The following is a 6,844-nucleotide window of genomic DNA, read 5'->3' on the forward strand; positions in this document are numbered from 1 at the left end:
AAAATAAAAATTTTTGCAGTACGCATCTATAACAAACACATCATTATGCTGTTTTACTAACATAAGAGTCCTTGATTATATAATGTAATACAATTATATATACACAATACATGAAATAAAATTTTTATGGCTGTAATGATTATAGGACATAACATCCATATATTATTTTAATGAAAGTCTAGTCATTTGACTTTAACCTTATCTCACATTTCTAGATTTATGTTGATCCTCAATTTTGAAGTAAGAAAGCGAAGGTTAGTTGGTATAACAGTCAGTGTTAAATGGACTGACCACCAACAATAGTACATACTAGGTTTGAAGATAAAAGTACATGTTATATGTAGTAGACCACCACAATTATAAAACCAGGTACGTTTTATAGGTGGTGTTAATGTGTTAAAAATGGATCGGGAAAAATTTGAATTTATCTTAAGATTTCAATACATTTTTGTTAATTTTTCGGTGTTTTTTTTGTTCTTGTGCCAAAATTCTGCTAGTAAAAACCCTGTCATTTAAAACCATTTCGTGGGAAAGTGTTCAAAGAGTTCTTCGTTTTCAGGCCAATCAAGTGATATTTGTTGTTTTTTTTTTTGTTTTTGTGTTTTTTTCGTTAGAGGTTAAATGTTTTGTTCCTTGTGAAATCAATGGTTTGTTCACGATATTTCAGGGGTGTAGATTATCACAAAGATTAAGAGAAAATTTCAAATGAAAGTGAAATTTGAAAGTTATTTCAAATACCTGAATTTTTTTTCATTTTCAGGCCTATTTTATAGATCAACATATTGTAAATTACAGACTTATTTGTGCTCTGTTCCACAATTTATTACATCCCTTTTGTTTCAAACCTTTTTGTTAGTTCACGAAACTATTGAACATTGGAAAATACTTTTATAGTTAAAATGAAAACTTAAAAGTTTGAAAATGACTTTAATAATAAATGACTAAAATTTCAAATTATACCAACTATCTCACAAAAAATTTTGAAAGCTATATTTTTTCTTCAAGGTATTGGCAAATTAATGACATCTGTCACTTCAAACATTAAATTGCTTTGGTTTTTGAAATCCAAAATGAAAACTAGAATATCAGACCATGGGCATTTGATGAAAAATCTTCCTTAAAAATGAACAAAGGTTTATTTTGGCTAGCCCAATGAAATGGTTTTAAATTTCAGTGGTATATGTGTCCATATTGTGTTCTCTGTACGAAAGTTAATATGATGTATATATATATATAAGTGTTTATCTGATGATGTAATACCCTATTTTGCTGGTGACAAGGAAACACTTACCTTGGAGGTCTCTCTCTCAGTGTGATACAATACCTGTTGGTATGAGGAATTTTTGGCTAAATCATTTCACTTCACTATATGTGGTAATTATTTGAAATAATGTAAAAGGATGAAAACCATGGTATAGTCCAGACTCCAGGATAGAGATCCTGGAGAAACCATCCAAATATTCATTGATTTACTAAACACAATTCTATACAAACTATCACTTATCTTGTAATGAGGTCATGTCTGGTAATAAGCCCACCCATACATCTGTATCTGATGCTGCTCAGTAGAACCACCAACCAGACCTTTAACCTTTAATAGCCTTCATTAAGTCATTAAGTGTTGATTACCAAGTTTGGTCCTTGGTTATTAGTATCAAAAGAGGATATCATTTTTTTTTTGTTTTTCCTTTTTAAGGAATTTTTCAAATAACAATAAAATTTAAGAAGGATCCCAAATTTTCTCATAAATATTCTTACATAATCCTCATTGGTATCTGTTTGTGTTATGCTGTTGACCACCATTACGCCCCGTTACTAGTAAGGTAGGGTAATACTATATTTTATTTTACAGGTACTAAAATATGTTTTCACTGTGATATACAAAACATTAACGTATGTATAAACATGTCATAATATATATATATATATCTAATATTGTGTATAAACATTTGTCTGCATTTTGTTGTGCTGATTCAATATGTTTCTGTGTTGTCATAGTGATATACTATTCCCTGATGATTACCTAGAATGCTTAAAAAATATTAAATATTCTTAAGTGTGAAAAAATAGTATATTCAACGATATATGAAAATTAATGAACTTTCATGATTATGTAACATTTTTTACTTATATTGAAAAAAAATATTTACCTCCAAACATCCACATTAAGTAAATATTTCTTTCTTTCATGAACTTTTTTTTATTTTCACTCTAAAATGTCTATCATTGGAAGAAATAAGAGAATACACTTTAAAAAAATATCTAAAAATATGAGACTTTCTGAGTAAACTGTTCTTAAATGATTTCTTTGCCTAACCAAATTCTTTAAAACAAGACATATTTGTCCTGAATTATGGTAAAACTTTCAATCAAGAACAGTGATGATAACTGTATGGGTTCCACAGATATGCATGTACAGTGTATTTACATGTTATGTAGTGACATGAATGTGCCTTCATACCTTTCATTTCCTAGTTATATCAGTAAATGTACTGCTGTTTCATTTGCATGTCACCATGAAGTTCCCTAAATCCAATTCATACCAGGGTCCAATTTCAGATTTTTTTTTTTTCTTTTAATATGGGCCCAGTTCAGTTAGATGTCCAAACACTCTGATAAGGATTTATTGAAGTAATTTTATTTCCCAGTGTTTGAATGTTTTCCCTAGTACCAGTACTTGTTTGAATGTTTTTTGTCTTTTTTCTGCACTTGTTAAATCAGTAGATGTACAGTGTGCATTCCTTTAATTAATTTTTACCTGAAACCTGCAATATGTTGTTGATTTTTTCTCAGTTTTTTTTTTCTGTTGAAGGTAATATATATTTCTTAAGTCGTTAATATTCTATCTAATTGATATTGCATTGACACAACTTTATATAGAAACTTTGAATAACTATGCAAATGTTCCAAAATTCTGTGTTTGACGAGTCAAATGTGGAAAAAGTGATCGTGTTAAATTAACATGCTTTTCATACTTATCAGAATTAAGTAATTTTAAATATTACAAATGAAATTGTGAATGACCAGCAAACAAACTTGAGGACACAAGGGAGGGAAACATTTTTTTTATACAAGACAGGATACAACACATCCTTGTTGAGCGAGGCCAGTTTGTATTTTTTCCATTCGAAACATTTGGAGGAAATGGTTAAAAATTTGAAAAAGCAAAGCATTGTTAAAAATATTACAGTTTGGTTAAGGAAATCACCACAATTTTTTTTTTTTTTTTGTTTTTTTTTGTTTTGTTTTGTTATTTTTCTTTAAGCATCTGACTGTGAAAGTGAATTTTGGTGAAAAATGCAAATTAGTGGACAACATGCTTATTTTCTGTATGATTCTTGATAATCTTGGTTGGGGACAGTGTTTTTGGCTGTTGGCAACAAGACGTAATTCAGGTAATACATAGCGGATCTTACATGAGTGTCAATGTATTATGGAATTTATTAAACGAGTTCAATAATTTGATATGCCATGAGCCGATAGGCAAACGTCAATTCTTTCTTTCAAGTACGCATTTCTTATAAAATATTGATGAATGTTAAGAAGTTATAATTTCCATATTAAAGAACAAATTTTTGAGACTAGGATAAAAAAGGAAAACAGATGAACAATTTTATCTTTTTCACCATTCACTCTTTCTTGACAATTATCTTATCATTTTCGATTGACAGACCATTGAATTCATTTCCCCTTTCATTTCATTTGCAATGGAATTGTTGGTGGTGTCAGATTTTCGTAAAGATGATTACAAGAGAGAATAGAAATGGTTTCACCAAAGCAATTTGCTAGTCTATTATCAACACATTGCTTATTTAAATCCAACAAGTCTTGTCAGATCTAACTCGGTATAATATTTCACACTGCTGAATATCTTGTGTAAATTTTAACAATTTGCTTATTACATTTATTAATATGTTTTACAAAATTGTTATTTGTATCATCTATAGAGGTAAAATTCATGCTCATGAACAAAGTCCATTGGGATATTTAGAAAATTCATTTTTCATCCACCAAATGTAAACAGAAAATATAGAGCTTTAAATCCATCACAGGTAAAGTATATGGAAAGTGAAAGTAATTACATTTGTATATTGACATTACTCATCCACTTCAAATCATCTTCATTCCTATGAAGTAAATTTTTGATGATAAAAAGACGAATCTCCAACCAGTTGAAACAACATAAATGTATGCTGTTCCTCTTCCAGTTCAATCAAACTGCGTCAAGATCTTAGAAGAATTGTTCTGATGCAGTTCTAAGCAATATAACTGGTGATTAGATGGAATTTCTTAATGTATAGCTGTTCTTAAGGTCTTAAACACGCAAGGGAATGAAAGCTATAAAAAGGTAATTTCAAAGTTTTTCTTGTAAAGTTTCGGTTTTGTAAATGAAACTACTAATAGTAAAAATCTTTTTTTTTTTTCAATTTTTTGAAATGATGTAGGAACAGTATGGTTAGATTTTTATACATTACACTCATTTAGCTACATCAGTATTTTTTTCATTGTGAATAATGTGCCGGGCATTTCACTTTCATTTCATTTTAAGATATAGAAATGTTCAGTTAAGCTGTGTTTTGAATAATTAAGAATTTTGTTTCAGGTATCTCTTCGTGATTTGATTAAAATACCTAAAGTTATTTTCAAAACCACTTAGATTTATATTTTCATGTTTTTTCCTCATCTTATTTTAATGCCATATTTTTGCTCATATAAACTACTTAACAGTCGATACCTAACGTCATGTGATTGAAGTATCTATTTATAAATAATTACTCTGTAAGTTGTACGAAGGTTTTTGTATGAACACTTTGTTACCCTTCTAGAGGGGCCTCCCATCCTGTGTTATTTTAGATGTTTGTTATGTTTAGTGGGATTATTTTGAAAATAATTTCACAGAAAATATCAATAAATTTAAAAACAATTGAAAGCCTTTGATCTTTTTTTTATATACCATTCGAAATGTGAACAAAATATGAGAAATGGTTTCCATTTTTTATTAATAATGCATGTTGACTTCAGATAATATTTTGACCTGGATTTTCTGTACTTTAATTGCACAAATAATGCATTTGCACATTCTTATAAAAAAACATGCACCTTACTACACAAGTAACAGAGTTATCACCCTTGTTTCTTTTGTCTGACCATGACTTTGACAATTTGTGACTGAGGTTTAGGATCAGATGGGAAAGTCATATACTTGGGAGATATTCCATGTATTTTTAAGCAGTTATTACCTTTTAATTGCTTATTCAGCACCTTAGTTACTACAACCTAGATTATATACTAGGAATGTCAGAAGTGAGTTTAAAGGTCATCTTACTAGCCACAGTGAGGAGGAATCTGCCTCTAGTCGAATGGTGGATTGTCGGGCTTCAGACTGAAAGATTGCCTGTTTGAAAACTGGCTTGGGTTGTATTTTTCATTATTCTTTCTTTTATAAATATGGTACTGTTAAGTGTAGAAATTGAAAGCTCGGGTTACCTTACTGGCCGCCACCAGTAGGAATTTCCATTTAGTCAAGTGGTAAATGTGTCAAAATGCAGACCAAGGGTTCTCCTTTTATCACTCCTTTCTACTACAGTAACTGTTGTACCTATCTTAGGATGGGGTAAAATTACATTCTTTTTCTGCCTGTGGTAAAGGTGTTTCGGTATTTTGTGATGTACATATATAAATGCAGGTTAAAATTCTAGATTTTAGCTGATCTGATTTACCATAATATGTTTGGTACAGATATAGTTTTGTATTCATGGACTTTGAACTGTGGATGTGTTACATTTTATTTATAACTACATACGTACTGGCCACAAGGACAAGATATATTCTTATCAGCCTTGTATCTCTCTATTTACAACAAAACTGACAGTAACCATGTTACAATAATATAGTTTTCCATTTTTAGAGAGTAACATTCATGCTTACTAAACCTTATCTGTGGTTACCTCTGACCATTACACTGCCATAACACATTTTGACAGGCAACTGTCTTAACCTCGCAGGATGCTGTGTTCCTTATATCATTATTTCCATGAAACATGTTGACAGATGGTGGAAAACAAAGGGAGATGGGTCACATTAGCACACCTTATGGTTTTGTTATCATTCCATTTCTTCAGAAAATGTAACTTTACTGACCTGTATCAACTGAAATTTACATGGTGTGTGTCGTCATTAAATCTGAAGATGCCATTTCAGAATACCTGGGCCCATATTCATGAAACCGTCCTCATGCTCAAGCATGAATTTTGTGCTCAAGCCTCATGTCTTGTTTAAGTTAAAAACTAATAAATAAGGCTGATTTTGCCAAAGATTTAAAAACAATTTTGAAAGGACTTCAAGTCAAAGTTATATTCAAGGTTTAAAGACATTTGTATTACTTTATATGATTTAGGTGAATTATAAAAAAGTTTGCTTGAGCACAAAATCTGGTCTGGCCCTCATTCTGTTCTTACCTTTTCAATGTAAATTTCCCCCTTGTTTATGGCCGATGTTATAAATTCAAAATTATGGTTTCATTAAAAAATCTGTTTTCTCTTTACATCAACATCCCATGATTATATTATCACATTCACACTAAATTCATACTATTGTAACAAAACTTTAAATAGTTATTCATGAAGTCAAACTTTTCTAACAAACCATTTTACTAAGCCAAGTTAAACCAGTTATAATGTATAATGCTGAATTACTGTTCAATTATTCATGCTGGAACCATAGAGAACATGCATGAAATTATAATGACCTATCAAAAAGTGATTAAATAGAGTTGTTTTCAGGAAAGACAGAAAAATGGACGAAGGACTAAAAACCTATTATGCTATTTTTTTTTCTGTTATAA

Source organism: Ylistrum balloti, unplaced genomic scaffold (assembly GCF_031769215.1).
Source record: "Ylistrum balloti isolate Yb309-2 unplaced genomic scaffold, AGI_CSIRO_Ybal_v1 Utg369868, whole genome shotgun sequence".
Lineage (NCBI taxonomy): Eukaryota > Metazoa > Mollusca > Bivalvia > Pectinida > Pectinidae > Ylistrum > Ylistrum balloti.